This window comes from Anomaloglossus baeobatrachus, chromosome 4 (genome assembly GCF_048569485.1).
Source record: "Anomaloglossus baeobatrachus isolate aAnoBae1 chromosome 4, aAnoBae1.hap1, whole genome shotgun sequence".
Taxonomy (NCBI): Eukaryota; Metazoa; Chordata; class Amphibia; order Anura; family Aromobatidae; genus Anomaloglossus; species Anomaloglossus baeobatrachus.
In genome coordinates, this window is record NC_134356.1 from 37862142 (window position 1) to 37879967 (window position 17826).

At 45.8% G+C, this 17826-nt stretch overlaps 1 protein-coding gene and 1 long non-coding RNA gene across 4 annotated transcripts in view; one reads left to right on the forward strand and one right to left on the reverse strand.

The window, feature by feature from the left end:
* The window catches only part of LOC142303109 (shaker-related potassium channel tsha2-like), a 75085-nt gene that overhangs the window by 27952 nt on the left and 29307 nt on the right, over positions 1 to 17826 (reverse strand).
* LOC142303110 (uncharacterized) overlaps positions 1 to 17826 on the forward strand; it is a 141274-nt gene that overhangs the window by 27866 nt on the left and 95582 nt on the right. The window contains exons 2-4 of one of the 3 annotated variants that reach the window (XR_012752992.1): positions 3653 to 3696; positions 3795 to 3867; positions 6051 to 6198. This is a non-coding gene — a long non-coding RNA (uncharacterized LOC142303110). The remainder of the gene's footprint in view (positions 1 to 3652; positions 3697 to 3794; positions 3868 to 6050; positions 6199 to 17826) is intronic. The other 2 variants (XR_012752993.1, XR_012752994.1) reach the window with 2 other exon arrangements.

The window sequence follows — 17826 nt, forward strand, 5'->3', positions numbered from 1 at the left end:
GTCACCTCCTGGCTTCTGATCTTTGGCTTATACCCTGACCTCGGCTGCGCTTTTCCCCAGTATACCTTACTTGACTTCCTGGCTTCTGACCTCCGGCTTGTACCCTGACCTCGGCTCCGCGTCCCCCTAGTGTACCTTACGTGACTTCCTGTCTTCTGACCTCTGGCTTGTGCTCTAACCTCAGCTTTGCTTCATCCCTGTGTTCCCTACATGACATCCTGGCTCCTAAACTCTGGTTTGTTTGATTTCCAAGTCATTAGTTGCTTCTGGTGACACCTAGTGGTAGTTCATCACAATATGATTCTTTTTCCCCTTGTAAGCCACTTCTTTTCCTCCCTCTGGCTTCTGAATTTATCACTTCAAAATGTATTTTCTTCAAAATAAGGCAAACTGCCAGCTCACTGAGGGAACAGATTACAGCTGCCTATTGACATCTTTCTACTGGTTGTTTATCTCACCCCCAAAGCTGGATTCACAGCTACACAGCTCAATACTGCCATGTAATGTTCTTGATGTACTACATAGAGACAGAAGAGCAGTAATCCCTCTTGTCTGTGTATGGCAGACAGCATAACAGCTAGTCTCCACCCACTAGCTCAGGAACAACTGAAAATTAGAGATAGTCACCTCCAGAGCTGGATTCACAGCTACACAGTTCTGTACTTCTATTTAATGTTCTTGATGTACTACGTAGAGAAGAAGAGCAGCAATCCCTTATGTATGTGTATGGAAGACTTCATAACAGCTAGTCTCGACCCACTATCTCAGAGACAACTGATAATTAGCGATAGTCATCCCAAGAACTGGATTCACAGCTACACAGCTCAATACTGATATGTAATGTTCTTCATGTGCTACATAGAGAAGGAAGGGCAGGAATCCCTTATGTCTGTGTATGGAAGATTTCATAACAGCTAGTCTCCACCCACTAGCTCAGGGACAACTGAAAATTAGAGATAGTCACCCTCTGAGCGAGATTAGGTTCTCCTGGACTACACAGTTGTTGGGGTATCCTAAAATAAGCCAATTGTATCCAAGCAGAGGTCCCTTTCTTGGCACCCCTGCCGATCAGGGCTATTTTGTTCCACCAGGGGCTGTCCCCCCTTTGTTGTTTTCCAGTCAATGCTAGATCCATACTTATGGCAATGGCTGTGCCAGGTATTACAGCTAAAATTAGCTCAGTCCCATTCAAGTAATAGACTGTGCCGCACTACCAGCCACTACTAATGGTACAAAGCTTATCACTGGTTAACAATGGCGGAACACTGCCCCATCAATGAGCGGTGGAATACAGGAATTATGTTTGTTTGTAGTGTATAATGTTACCATACTTCCTTGTCTAAACCTCCAGTAGGGCACTAGAGCTATCATTACCTTTAATTCTAATAATAATGAGATGACTCTGTTGACCTTGTGTCAGACTATACAGAAAAGCTGCCAAATGTAGGAATTATCTGTAGTTTTAGTGTATAATGTTACCATACTTCCTTATCTTGACCTTCAGTAGAACACTAGAGCAGTCATTACCAGGCATTCTAATATTAATGAGATGACACTGCTGAACCTGTGCCAGTCTATACAGAAAAACTGCCAAATACAGGAATCATCAGTGTTTATAGTGTATCGTGTAACCATACTTCCTTATTTAGACCTCAAGTAGAACACTAGAGCCATCATTACTAATAATGAGAAGACTCTGTTCTCCATGTGCTAATCTATACAAAAAAGATGCTAAATACAGGGATTATCACTGTTTATAGTGTACAATGTTACCATACTATCTTATTTAAACCTACAGTAGAACACTAAAGCTGTCATTATCTCATATTCTAATAATAATGGCATGGCTCTGCTGATCATCTCCCAGTCTATACAGAAGAGCTGCTGAATACAGGAATCATCAGTGTTTATAGTGTATAATATTACCATACTTCCTTATCTAGATTTCCAGTAGAACAATAGTGCCATCAGTACCTGGCATTCTAATTTTGTTGAGATGACTCTGCTGACCATGTACCAGTCTATACAGAAAAGCTGCCAAATCATCAATGTTTATAGTGTATAATGAATGTTACCCCATTTCCTTATCTAAACCTTCAGTAGAACACAAAAACTGTCATTACCTGGCATTCTAATAATAATGAGATGACATTGCTGACCATGTGCCAGTCTCTACAGTAAAGCTGCCGACTAGAGGAATCATTAATGTTCATAGTGTATAATGTTACCCTATTTTCGTATCTAAATCTTCAGTAGAACACTAAAACTGTCATTACCTGGCATTCTAATAATAATAATAATGAGACGACTGTGCTGACCATGTCCCAGTCTATACAGTAAAGCTGACAAATACAGGAATCATCAGTGTTTACAGTGTATAATGTTACCCTACTTCCTTATCTAAACATCCAGTAGAATCCTAAAGCTGTCATTACCTGCCATTCTAATAATAATGAGATGAGTCTGCTGACCATGTGCCAGTCTATACAGTAAAGCTGCTGAATTCAGGAATCATCAATGTTCATAGTGTATAATGTTACCATACATCCTTATCTAGACCATCAGTAGAACACTAGACCAATCATTACTAATAATGAGATGACACTGCTGACCATGTGCCACGCAATACAGAAAAGCTGCCAACTACGGGAATCATCAATGTTCATAGTGTATAATGTTACCATACTTCTTTATCTAAACTTTCAGTAGGACACTAGTGTCATCAGCATCTGGCATTCTAATAATAATGAGATGACTCTGCTGACCATGTGCCAGTCTATACAGTAAAGCTGACAAATACAGGAATCATCAGTGTTTATAGTATATAATGTTACCCTGCTTCCTTATCTACACCTCCATTGGAACACTTAAGCTGTCATTACCTGACATTCTAATACTAATGAGATGACTCTGCTGGCCTTGTGTCTGTGTATACAGAAAAGTCACCAGTCACCAAATACAGGAATCATCAGTGTTTATAGTGTATAATGTTACCATACTTCCTTATCTAGTCTTCCAGTAGAATACTAAAGCCATGATTACTAATAATGCGATGACACTGCTGACCATGTGCCAGCCTACACCGTAAAGCTGCCGAATACAGGAATCATCAGTGTTTATAGGGTATAATATTCCAATACTTCCTTATCTAGACCTCCAGTAGAATACTAGAGCCATGATTACTAATAATGAGATGACACTGCTGACCATGTGCCAGCCTACACAGTAAAGCTGCCGACTACAGGAATTATCAGTGTTTATAGTGTATAATGTTCCCATACTTCTTTATCTAGTCCTCCAGTAGAATACTAGAGCCATGATTACTAATAATGAGATGACACTGCTGACCATGTGCCAGCCTATACAGTAAAGCTTCCGAATACAAGAATGATCAGTGTTTATAGGGTATAATGTTCCCATACTTCTTTATCTAGTCCTCCAGTAGAATACTAGAGCCATGATTACTAATAATGAGATGACACTGCTGACCATGTGCCAGCCTACACAGTAAAGCTGCCGAATACAGGAATGATCAGTGTTTATAGGGTATAATGTTCCCATACTTCCTTATCTAGTCCTCCAGTAGAACCTTAGAGCTATTAGTACCTGGCATTTTAATAGTAATGAGATGACTCTGCTTGCCCTATTCCAGACTATAAAGCAAAGCTGAAAAGTAAATTCATGAAAACAGGAAATGTAAGTATTTTATGTGTACGAGTATTCCTGAGATTTGTAGTCCTTTATATCTATGATGTATGGCCCTAATTTATTGTTTTTATCCCCTTTTTTTTTAGAATTTTATCTTGGCCATTTGGATTGTCTTCATCCGCATTGTGTAAAGTGGAGCTGCAGAATGCATTGATTCAGGTACGTGGAGGAGTAAAGGGTCTCGGCTTCCTCTAATTACACATGATCCTTTTCTGGATGGATGTATTTAATTCACTGGGCACATTCGCCAAGGACAGTTCATCCCGCGCTATTATCTGTGTCCGCCTGCCAGTGTTTGTCACTGTACTGGCTGACAACCGCGTGGTGGATTCTTTAGCGCTGCCGGCTTAAAGGTCTCTGTTCTTTGGGCCGTAGACATAATCCATTTGTAGAGTGGTATCCACAACAAAACTCCAATCTGTTTTCTTTCCCACTGATTAATAAATCTTCGCTGTTCATTTGCATCGGAGCAGCTGTCTTCCCCACAATATTGTCACTACAGGCTGCACCACAGAGATAGTCTTTTCTTAATGTGGGTGTTTGCTGCTTGGAAGTTAAAGAGCAATAGCGCCCGAAAATGTATTTTACTGATACAGCGCTACAGCATACTTATAACAGAAAATGCACACAGTGATGTCACAGCAAAGATATAACGCACACAGTGATGTCACAGCATACATATAATGCACAGTGATGTCACAGAATACATATAACGCACACAGTGATGTCACAGCATACATATAACTCACAGATTGATGTCATAGAATACATATAACGCACACAGTGATGTCACAGCATACATATAACACACACAGTGATGTTACAGTATATATACGACATACACAGTGATATCACAGCATAGATATAATGCACAAAGTGATGCAACAGTATACATATAATGCACACAGTGATGTAACAGCATACATATAACGCATACAGTGATGTCATAGCATAGATATAATGCACAAAGTGATGCAACAGTATACATATAATGCACACAGTGATGTAACAGCATACATATAACACATACAGTGATGTCATAGCATAGATATAATGCACAAAGTGATGCAACAGTATACATATAATGCACACAGTGATGTAACAGCATACATATAACGCATACAGTGATGTCACAGCATAGATATAATGCACACAGTGAAGTCACAGCATACATATAACGCACATAGTGATGTTACAGCATAAACAATGCACACAGTGATGTCACTGCATATATGTAACACACACAGTGATGCCACAGTATACATATAACACCCACAGTGATGTCAGAGCATACATACTGTATAACGCACACAGTGATGTCTTGGTATACAGAAAGTGCACATAGTGATGTCACAGCATATAAATAAGACAGACAATGATGTAACACGCCAATGCTAATTAATTTCGCATAGATACAGTTCAGGAATCACGCAATCAGTAATGTCACAGTAAGTGGATAATGGACATAGTAATGTTACAGTAGTGGAATAATGTTTATAGTAATGTCATGGGTTGGAAATTATCCATGGTGATGTAACAGAGGCGGGTAAGGTACACAGTGATGTCACATTCAGAAATAAAATATATAATGATGTCATAGTACATTAATAATAATGTCCCAGAATACAATGCACAGTGATGTCTTAGCACATTAGTGCACACAGTGAGGTCACATTTCATGGATAATGCACCTGAATGTGCCATAATGGAAATAGTGCACACATTAATGTCTCAGTACAGTGATAATGCACATAGCTGGGATGATAAATATTATCATGTGAACACACAGAAATATTGCACACAGAGATGCCACAGTATGGAATTTATACACATAAATATGACACAACATAGAAACAATGCACAGTGATGGTACAGTATGGGGATAATGCACACAGTGATGTTACAGTATGGGGATAATGCACACAGTGATGATACAGTATGGGGGTAATGCACACAGTGATGATACAGTATGGGGATAATGCACACAGTGATGATACAGTATGGGGGTAATGCACACAGTGATGATACAGTATGGGGGTAATGCACACAGTGATGATACAGTATGGGGGTAATGCACACTGATGTTACAGCATGGAAATAATGACACAGTAATATCACAGTGCAAGCATAATGCAGGTAAAGATTTCACAACATAGAAACAATTCACAAAGTGATGTCACAGCACAGAATTCATGCACAAGGTGATGTCACAGTATGAAGATAATTCACAGAAAAGCGCCACTAACATAGAGAAGCTGTCACGGTTCTGCTGTGCGGAGCATTTTGCATTTGAATATGCTTTGTTATGTGTCTTGTGCACTTGCTGACCGGTTGTCTTTCAGCACTAGGGTCCATGCTGGTTTTGGGAGCTTCCTTCACAGATACACCTCGTTCCTGGTGATTGCTCCGTTTCTATGCTGGTCTTGCTCTGTCTGAACTTCGCCAGTCGTACTTCCTGTTTACTCAGTGTGCTCTTGGGTCCTGTCTGGTGTAAGTGTTCTGAACTTGGCTTCTGACCTCGAACCTCTTCCTGACCATGTCTCTGTCTACTCCCTGAACCTTATACGTTACCTCCCGGCTTCTGACCTAGGACCTCTTCCTGACAACATCTCTGTCTGCTCCCTGAACCTTATACATTACCTCCCAGCTTCTAACCTCGGACCTCTTCCTGGCTACATCTCTGTCTGTTCCCTGAACCTTATACATTACCTCCAAGCTTCTGACCTCGGACTTCTTCCTGACCACATCTCTGTCTGCTCCCTAAACCTTATACGTTACCTTCCGGCTTCTGACCTCAGACCTCTTCCTGATCACGTCTCAGTCTGTTTCCAGAACCTTATATGTTACCCCCGGCTTCTGACCACGAACCTCTTCCTGACCACGTCTCTGTCTACTCCCTGAACCTTTTACATTACCTCCTGGCTTATTTTCCTGACTTATCTAACTACCCTTCTATTCATACTGCTCATAGTGTCTAGCATCACAGAAGCTTTGTCTTTGACAACCCACCCAGTCCATTGTATGGGCCAATAAACACTTACAATAAGAGAGCCCCTCTAAAAAAAAATGTAAAAAAAAAAAACAGTCTTCCATTTTCTTCGGCGCTCTATTGGGAGACCCAGACGATTGGGTGTATAGCACTGCCTCCGGAGGCCACACAAAGCAATTACACTAAAAAGTGTAAGGCCCCTCCCCTTCTGGCTATACACCCCCAGTGGGATCACTGGCTCACCAGTTTTCTGCTTTGTGCGAAGGAGGTCAGACATCCATGCATAGCTCCACTGTTTGTAGTCAGCAGTAGCTGCTGGCTCTATCAGATGGAAGAAAAGAGGGCCCATATGGGGCCCCCAGCATGCTCCCTTCTCACCCGCGGTTGGTGCTTGTAAGGTTGAGGTACCTATTGCTGGTACGGAGGCTGGAGCCCACATGCTGTTTTCCTTCCACATCCCCTGGAGGGCTCTGTGGAAGTGGGATCTTGCCGGCCCCCAAGCCCTGGGGCCGGGCTCCATCCACAGACCCATAGAACCTGCTGGATGTGGAGCGGGAGTGCCGTTCAGGGACAAGGCCCTGCAACTGTCAGGTACTCTGTGTCCCCGGCAGGCACGGACACTCTCAGGGCTTGCTGAGCGTTGTAGTGCGCCGGAGACAGTGGCGCTGTACGCTGGGGGTTAGGTCACTGCAGCTTTGCTGAGTGACGTTGTGTATTGGGAACTACTGCGCCGACCGCTCCTGGAGCGGCGGCGCAGCTGCGACTTGTGGTGCGCCGGGGGCTTTGCGCCGACCGCGCTTTTACGGCGGCGGCGCTTCTAACTTTAGCCCCCGGCTTCTGCGGCCTAGCGCCGCTTCGTTCCCGCCCCCACCCTGTCAATCAGGGTAGGGGAGAGACGCTGCTCAATAGGCAGCGCCGAGGGCTGGAGCTTTATTTACATGCTCCAGCCCTCTCACTAGGCACAAGGGGAAGCAGACTTCCCGCTCTTCGTCGGTGTACGCCCAGGGCCCGCCCCCCCCTCTCCACAAGGACGCCGGCAGCCATTACACATGCGATCTGGCTGGGGAGAGGCAGCAGGCTCTGGGAGACCCAGACTAGAGGGATTTCTGGCGTCCACACACCGCTCCTAAGCGGGCGGTAAGCTGCACAGTAGTGCTGGCCCCACTAGTGCCTCAGTGATATATAGTGTACTTTTGTCTTGGTACCATATATATATATATATATAGTTGTACTGTAGGTCGCTTCTTGGCTGGACACCCTGTACTGCTCTGAGGAGGCAGCAACATGTCATCCGCAAAACGCAAGGCTGCCAAGGCACGGGCTGTGTGCACTGTTTGTGCTGCATGTGGGGCTGATCTACCGGCAGGCTCCAATGATTCACATTGTGTGCAATGTTCAGTCCCAGTGGCACTTCGTCAGCCAGAGCCTATTGTGGTGGTAGCCCAGGCAGAGACGCCTGTGAACCCTGCCCCGGTGACGGGGACAGACTTTGCAGTGTTTGCTGGTAAAATGTCTGAGGCTATGACAAAAATCCTGGAGACCTTGCAGGCCAGGCCAGTTCCTCAGACCATGGACACTGCTGTGGCTATGCTCTCTGGTCCCCCTCAGTTGGAACTAATCCGTACTTCAAGGGGGTCTCAAGCATCACAAGCTGAAGTCTCTGACTCAGATGACAGTCCCAGGCAGCCTAAGCGAGCTCGCTGGGAAAGACCCTCCACGTCATCACACTGCTCAGGGTCTCAGCGAGAAGAATCTCTCTGTGATGAGACTGAGGACGGTGATCAGGATTCTAATCCTGAGGCCCCTCTCAATCTGGATGCCCCTGAGGGTGACGCCATGGTTAATGACCTTATATCGGCGATTAATAGACTGTTGGATATTTCTCCCCCAGCCCCTTCTGCAGAGGAGGCAGCTGCACAGCAGGAGAAGTTCCATTTCCTGTATCCCAAGCGTAAATTAAGTGCTTTTTTGGACCACTCTGACTTCAGAGAATCAATCCAGAAGCACGACGCTCATCCAGACAAGCGTTTCTCTAAACGTTCTAAGGATACCCGTTATCCTTTTCCCGCTGAAGTGGCCAAACGCTGGACCCAGTGCCCAAAGGTTGATCCCCCAATTTCCAAGCTTGCGGCTAGATCCATAGTCGCAGTAGAGGATGGCGCTTCACTTAAAGATGCCAACGACAGACAGATGGACCTTTGGTTGAAATCTGTCTATGAAGCTATCGGCGCGTCGTTTGCTCCAGCATTCGCGGCCGTGTGGGCACTCCAAGCTATTTCAGCTGGTTTAGCACAGGTGGATGCTATCATACATCCAGCAGTGCCACAGGTGGCGTCCCTAACTTCGCAAATGTCTGCGTTTGCGACTTATGCTATCAATGCTGTCCTAGAATCTACGAGCCGTACCTCTATGGCGGCCGCCAATTCTGTGGTTTTGCGCAGAGCCTTATGGTTAAAGGACTGGAAAGCAGATGCTGGTTCCAAAAAATGCTTAACCAGCTTGCCATTATCTAGAGACAGACTGTTTGGTGAGCCATTGGCTGAAATCATAAAACAGTCCAAGGGTAAGGACTCTTCCTTACCACAGCCCAGAGCAAGTAAACCTCAACAGAAAAAGTGGCAGTCGAGGTTTCGGTCCTTTCGAGGCTCGGGCAAGCCCCAATTCTCCTCGTCCAAAGGGACTCAGAAAGGGCAAGGGAGCTCAGATTCCTGGCGGGCTCACTCACGCCCCAGGAAAGCAAATGGAGGAACCGCTTCCAAGGCGGCTACCTCATGACTTTCGGCCTCCTCCCTCCGCATCCTCGGTCGGTGGCAGGCTCTCCCGCTTTTGCGACATTTGGCTGTCTCAGGTCAAAGACCGGTGGGTAACAGACATTTTGTCTCGCGGGTACAGAATCGAGTTCAGTTCTCGGCCTCCACTTCGGTTCTTCAGAACCTCCCCACACCCCAACCGAGCAGATGCCCTGCTGCAGGCGGTGGACTCTCTAAGAGCAGAAGGAGTCGTGATCCCTGTCCCCCCTCTAGAACGGGGGCGAGGATTTTACTCCAATCTCTTTGTGGTTCCAAAAAAGGACGGCTCCTTCCGTCCTGTTCTGGACCTAAAACTGCTCAACAAGCATGTGAACGCCAGGCGGTTCCGGATGGAATCCCTCCGCTCAGTCATTGCCTCAATGTCCCAAGGAGATTTCCTAGCATCAATAGACATCAAAGATGCTTATCTCCACGTGCCGATTGCTACGGAACACCAACGCTTTCTGCGCTTCGTCATAGGAGACGAACATCTTCAGTTCGTGGCTCTGCCATTTGGTCTGGCGACAGCCCCCCGGGTGTTCACCAAGATCATGGCAGCAGTGGTAGCAGTCTTGCACTCTCACGGACACTCTGTGATCCCTTACTTGGACGATCTACTAGTCAAGGCACCCTCTCAGGAGGCATGCCAACTCAGCCTGAATTTTGCACTGGAGACTCTCCAGGCGTTCGGGTGGATCATCAACTTCCCAAAGTCAAATCTGTCACCGACCCAATCACTAACGTATCTTGGCATGGAGTTTCATACTCTCTCAGCGATAGTGAAGCTTCCGCTGAGCAAGCAGCGGTCACTACAGACAGGGGTGCAGGCTCTCCTTCAAGGTCAGTCGCACTCCTTAAGACGCCTCATGCACTTCCTCGGGAAGATGGTGGCGGCAATAGAGGCGGTTCCGTTTGCGCAGTTTCATCTGCGTCCACTTCAATGGGACATTCTCCGCCAATGGGACGGGAAGTCGACATCCCTGGACAGGAAAGTCTTCCTTTCCCAGACGGCCAAGGACTCTCTGCAGTGGTGGCTCCTGTCCACCTCATTATCACAGGGAAGATCCTTCCTACCACCGTCCTGGGCGGTGGTCACGACAGACGCGAGTCTGTCAGGGTGGGGAGCAGTGTTTCTCCACCACAGGGCTCAGGGTACGTGGACTCAGCAGGAGTCCACCCTTCAGATCAATGTTCTGGAAATCAGAGCAGTGTTTCTTGCCCTACTAGCCTTCCAGCAGTGGCTGGAAGGGAAGCAGATCCGAATTCAATCGGACAACTCCACAGCGGTGGCATACATCAATCACCAAGGAGGGACTCGCAGTCGGCAAGCCTTCCAGGAAGTCCGGCGCATTATGATGTGGGTGGAAGCCACGGCCTCCACCATATCCGCAGTTCACATCCCCGGCGTAGAAAACTGGGAAGCAGACTTCCTCAGTCGCCAGGGCATGGACGCAGGGGAATGGTCCCTTCACCCGGACGTGTTTCAGGAAATCTGTCGCCGATGGGGAAGGCCGGACGTCGACCTAATGGCGTCCCGGCACAACAACAAGGTCCCAACATTCATGGCACGGTCTCGCGATCAAAGAGCTCTAGCAGCAGACGCCCTAGTGCAAGATTGGTCGCAGTTCCGGCTCCCTTATGTGTTTCCACCTCTGGCACTCTTGCCCAGAGTGCTACGCAAGATCAGATCCGACTGCAGCCGCGTCATACTCGTCGCTCCAGACTGGCCGAGGAGGGCGTGGTATCCGGATCTGTGGCATCTCACGGTCGGCCAACCGTGGGCACTACCAGACCGACCAGACTTACTGTCCCAAGGGCCGTTTTTCCATCGGAATTCTGCGGCCCTCAACCTGACTGCGTGGCCATTGAGTCCTGGATCCTAGCGTCTTCAGGCTTATCCCAAGGGGTCGTTGCCACCATGAGACAGGCTAGGAAGCCCACGTCTGCTAAGATCTACCACAGAACGTGGAGGATATTCTTATCCTGGTGCTCTGCTCAGGGAGTGTCCCCCTGGCCATTTGCATTACCTACCCTTCTTTCTTTCCTCCAATCTGGGTTAGAAAAAGGTTTGTCGCTCGGCTCCCTTAAAGGGCAAGTCTCGGCGCTATCCGTCTTTTTTCAGAAGCGTCTAGCACGACTTTCTAAGGTGCGCACGTTCCTACAGGGGGTTTGCCATATAGTTCCCCCGTACAAGCGGCCGTTAGATCCATGGGATCTGAACAGGGTACTAGTTGCCCTCCAGAAGCCGCCCTTCGAGCCTCTGAAGGAGGTTTCACTTTCTAGACTTTCACAGAAAGTGGCTTTTCTGGTAGCGATCACATCTCTTCGGAGAGTGTCTGAGCTAGCAGCGTTGTCTTCCAAGGCTCCCTTCCTGGTCTTCCACCAGGACAAGGTAGTGCTGCGCCCCATTCAGGAGTTTCTCCCAAAGGTGGTATCCTCTTTTCATCTTAATCAGGATATCTTTTTGCCTTCGTTTTGTCCTCATGCAGTTCATCGGTATGAGAAGGATTTACATTTGTTAGATCTGGTGAGAGCACTCAGAATCTACATTTCCCGCACAGCGTCCCTGCGCCGTTCGGATGCACTCTTTGTCCTTGTCGCTGGTAAGCGCAAAGGGTCGCAGGCTTCTAAGGCCACCCTGGCTCGATGGATCAAAGAACCAATTCTTGAAGCCTACCGTTCTGCGGGGCTTCAGGTTCCATCAGGGCTGAAGGCCCATTCTACCAGAGCCGTGGGTGCGTCCTGGGCATTGCGACACCAGGCTACGGCTCAACAGGTGTGCCAGGCAGCTACCTGGTCGAGTCTGCACACTTTCACCAAACATTATCAGGTGCATACCTATGCTTCGGCGGACGCCAGCCTAGGTAGAAGAGTCCTGCAGGCGGCAGTTGCCTCCCCGTAGGGGAGGGCTGTCTTGCAGCTCTAACATGAGGTATTTCTTTACCCACCCAGGGACAGCTTTTGGACGTCCCAATCGTCTGGGTCTCCCAATAGAGCGCCGAAGAAGAAGGGAATTTTGTTACTTACCGTAAATTCCTTTTCTTCTAGCTCTTATTGGGAGACCCAGCACCCGCCCTGTTGTCCTTCGGGATTGTTGGTTTGTTTGCGGGTACACATGTTGTTCATGATTGAACGGTTTTCAGTTCTCCGATGTTACTCGGAGTGAATTTGTTTAAACCAGTTATTGGCTTTCCTCCTTCTTGCTTTTGCACTAAAACTGGTGAGCCAGTGATCCCACTGGGGGTGTATAGCCAGAAGGGGAGGGGCCTTACACTTTTTAGTGTAATTGCTTTGTGTGGCCTCCGGAGGCAGTGCTATACACCCAATCGTCTGGGTCTCCCAATAAGAGCTAGAAGAAAAGGAATTTACGGTAAGTAACAAAATTCCCTTCTTTTTTTTCACTTGATTCCTAAAATTTATTAAAACAAAACTAAGAATAATGAATATAATTAGTTCATTACCCCGACGTCTTCTCTTCTCTGGATAATGCATTTTCAATGAAATTTTCCCACTTTTCTGTGTGATTTATCATTGTGCTTAATTCTATTGCTACACTAATTATATATTTTTTTTCTATTATTATATTTTACATTTTTTTTTAACATTCGGCACATACTTAGAGCTCGCTGCTTCCTCTGGGAGTTACAAGGCAATTATGTGCGCTAAGGATTGGGCTAGACGGCTGCAGGAGAAAACACTGAGAATGGTCTTGGCACTGGTTCTGCTGGGAATATACTGTATACACAAAGCCTGACATTCCGGGCACATTATATAATCCAAGGCCGCACTATATAACATAGAGCCTTAACAGCTGGAAGAATGCGGCCGTCTTATTTAGTATAGTTTACATTGATGTGAATGACTTTTCCGTGGCTAGAATAAGTTTTTCTGATACTTTTGATGTTTTATTATCTTTGATTGAGGTCAGCCTTCCACAGGTGTTCCTGATAATTAGTTTTTCACCATGTATAATAGTTTTTTTGTAAGAGGGTATGAGGATCAGAGCGTATTCCTCCTCTCAGGCCTCCTGGGATCAGCTGGGAAAAAAATGAAACAGAAAGTGTTCAATTTTACTGCAGTGCCACCACTGGAGAAACGAAGTATGGTGTGAGGATGAGAGCGTATTCCTCCTCTCAGGCCTCCCGGGATCAGCTGTTAGAAAATGAAACAGAAAGTGTTCAATTTTACTGCAGTGCCACTACTGGAGATATTAAGTATGGTATAAGGATGAGCGTGTATTCCTCCTCTCAGGCCTCCTCAGATCAGCTGTCAAAAATGTAGCAGAAAGTGTTCAATTTCCCTGCAGTTCCACCACTGGAGAAATAAAGTATGGTATGAGGATGAGAGCGTATTCCTCCTCTCAAGCCTCCTGGGATCAGCTATCAGGAAATATAGCAGAAATTGTTCCATTTCCCTACAGTGCCACCAGTGGAGAAATGAATTATTGTATGAGGATGAAAGTAAATTCCTCCTATCAGGCTTCCTGGGATCCAGCCTTCCACAGGGGTTCCTGATAATTAGTTTTTCACCATGTATAATAGTTTTTTTGTAAGAGGGTATGAGGATCAGAGCGTATTCCTCCTCTCAGGCCTCCTGGGATCAGCTGTCAGAAAATGTAGCAGAAAGTGTTCAATTTCCCTGCAGTGCCACCACTGGAGAAACGAAGTATGGTGTGAGGATGAGAGCGTATTCCTCCTCTCAGGCCTCCTGGGATCAGCTGGGAAAAAATGAAACAGAAAGTGTTCAATTTTACTGCAGTGCCACCACTGGAGAAATTAAGTACGGTATAAGGATGAGCGCATATTCCTCCTCTCAGGCCTCCCGGCATCAGCTGTCAGAAAATATAGCAGAAGTGTTCAATTTCCCTACAGTGCCACCACTGGAGAAATGAAGTATGGTATAAGGATGAGAGCGTATTCCTCCTCTCAGGCATATGGGAAAAAATGTAGCAGTAAGTGGTTAATTTCCCTGTAGTGCCACCAGTGGAGATATAAAGTATGGTGAGAGCGTATTCCTTCCAGAATATGACTCCTCAGCTAAGTACGAGTTTGCGGATACCAAAACATGTATAGTTTTATTTTTATGTAAGTGGTGAAAAAAAAAATAAAATAAAAAAAAAAAGAATTGCGCTTTTGTCACCATTTTCCTTGACCCATAGCGTTCTCATTTTTCGGGATCTGGGGTTCAGTGACGGCTTATTTTTTTTGTCTTGAGATGACATTTTTAATTATACCATTTTCATGTTGATGCGATGTTTTGATCGTCTCTTATTGCATTTAATGAAATGCGCCAAACAAAAAAAAAGTAATTTTGGCGTTTGGAATTTTTTTCTCGCCGTGTACAGATCAGATGAATTGATTTTATATTTTGATAGATCGGGCATTTTTGAAAGCGGCAATACCAAATATGTGTATATTTTTATTAATTATTATTATTATTTTATTTTCAATTGAGCAAAAGGAGGGATTTAAATTTTTAGGTTTTTATTTCTTTTTTTAATATTTTTTTAAACTTTTTTTTAATATTTTTTAATGATTTTACTAATCCTCCTAGGGGACTTTATGCCTGCACAGTTTGATCGCTTCTCCTGATCAGAGCAATGCTTCAGCCTCATCATCAGCTTCAACATCGCTCTAATCAGGAGAAATGCTGTTTTACTGGGAGTGGCATCACTCTGTCGGCTCTCACAGAAAGTGAGTCATCACATTGAAAGGAGTCATCATCTGACTCCATGCTGCTATGTCAACCCATTGGCACCCCGTGATCGCATCGCAGGGCCGCCTATGTCAGAGTTTGACAACACAATCTAAGGGGCTAAGGGGTACTTTGCACGCTGCGACATCGCTAGCTGATGCTAGCGATGCAGAGCGCGATAGTCCCCGCCCCCGTTGCACATGCGATATCTTGTGATAGCTGCTGTAGCGAACATTATCGCTATGGCAGCTTCACATGCACTTACCTGCCCTGCGACGTCCCTCTGGCCGGCGACCCGCCTCCTTCCTAAGGGGGTGGTTCGTGCGGCGTCACAGCGACGTCACACGGCAGGCGGCCAATAGAAGCGGAGGGGCAGAGATGAGCGGGACGTAAACATCCCGCCCACCTCCTTCCTTCCGCATAGCCGGTGGAGGCAGGTAAGGAGATGTTCCTCGCTCCTGCGGTGTCACACACAGCAATGTGTGCTGCCGCAGGAACGAGGAACAACATCGTATCTCCTATTGGTGCGACATTATGAAAATGTCCGACGCTACACAGATCGCCGATTTACGATGCTTTTGCGATCGTTTATCGGCGCATCTAGGCTTTACACGTTGCGACGTCGTTACTGGCGCCGGATGTGCGTCACTTTCGATTTGACCCCGACGATATCGCAGTAGCGATGTCGCAACGTGCAAAGTACCCCTAAAAGTGCGCGGGTGGATCTCAGATCCACCCACGCCTGTTAGCCATATATCTGCTGATCAGATCAGATATGACCGAGGGAGGAGACCTAGGACGTACATATACATCCTAGGTTGTGAAGATTATGTCTGCAGCTATCTTAGGTGTTTGGAGACCTTTAAGACGCTAATCTTAACTAACTGTCCATGGATGGTAACATAAAGCCATACCTGTGCCCGTCTCAGTCTTTCCTTTGAATCATCCATCACATTTCAACTTTCCTGAGGGGAGAACATCGTCATGAAGCTTCCTGGATAAGCCTTCTTCACCGCCTCTTTCAAGTCCTTAAGTAGTAACGAGAAAGGACATCTCATTTCCTTCCACTCCCTAAGCGTCAGCTGTTGGATTTCTTTTTTTTTTCAAATGGATATTTCAATGCGACTGTAATGAGGCATGATAATCCACAGCTGTAACATTCTTGGTCGAATGAATCGAGCAATCTACGAGCAGAGTATGTTCTTTTGTTTTGTAGGTCACGCTCTGTATTGGACCTCATTCAGTGGAAATTACGTGTAAACATTCTTTCGGAATCCAATCTTTTCCATTTGAGCATTTTTTGGGTTGACCTGTGAACTTGTCTTGATAGAACAAGGCTGCTGAGATACAAATACTACTCAATGTGGTCCTTAAAGGATCGTTCTCCACTTCTAACCATCACAAGGTCCAAATGCCAAAGTAGAGGAGACCATTTATTGGGACCTCATGGTTCTTCCTCGCTACACGAATCCCACTATCTATGTGGCATAGGAACCAAACTCAAGATTCCAGGAGAAGAATGCAATATGTTCCCAACATCTGGTACATATCTATGGGAAACAATATCTTGAGAACTTACTTGCTCTTCCTTGTAGCTCATCAGAACATTCACATCATTTTTGAGTGGCAGCCGGGTTGTTCTCAGGCTACAGAGATGACAGAGCAGAAAGTTGAGAAGAACAAGTTCTACCACTAAACCTTACTTTTTTTGCAAGAAAAACATTGGTCTCAAATTTCTTGTGGGATACGGATTTCCTTCAGGTTCCTTTAAGATGGAATGAAACATTGAGGAAGTAGATTTATTGTTTGTAAATTAGTGACAAGGCATTGGGATCGGGAGGCCGAGATTTGGGAGTGATAATAAATCCCTGGTGGTGACCATAGAACGGGACGACAAATGAATGGGAGGTTCAGTCTAAGGAGCCATAAGAAATCCCTGGTTTTCTTAGCACGGCATGGCAAGGCATTGGAAGGTTTAGTCTAAGGAGCCCTAAGAAATCTATTGTATACTTATTAAATAATGATAATGGATTGAGAGGTTCAGTGTAAGGAGCCATAAGAAATGCATTGTGTCCTATAATGCATTGGGAGGTTCAATCTAAGGAGCCATAAGAAATTCCTAGTGTTCTTACCACAGCATGACAAGGGATTGGGAGGTTCAGTATAAGGAGCAATAAGAAATCCCTGAAGTTCTTAGCACAGCATGACAAGGGATTGGGAGGTTCAACCTAAGGAGCAATAAGAAATCCCTGAAGTTCTTAGCACAGCATGACAAGGGATTGGGAGGTTCAGTCTAAGGAGCAATAAGAAATTCCTAGTGTTCTTAGCACAGCATGACAAGGGATTGGGAGGTTCAGCCTAAGGAGCAATAAGAAATCCCTGAAGTTCTTAGCACAGCATGACAAGGGATTGGGAGGTTCAGCCTAAGGAGCAATAAGAAATCCCTGAAGTTCTTAGCACAGCATGACAAGGGATTGGGAGGTTCAGTCTAAGGAGCAATAAGAAATTCCTAGTGTTCTTACCACAGCATGACAAGGGATTGGGAGGTTCAGCCTAAGGAGCAATAAGAAATCCCTGAAGTTCTTAGCACAGCATGACAAGGGATTGGGAGGTTCAGCCTAAGGAGCAATAAGAAATCCCTGAAGT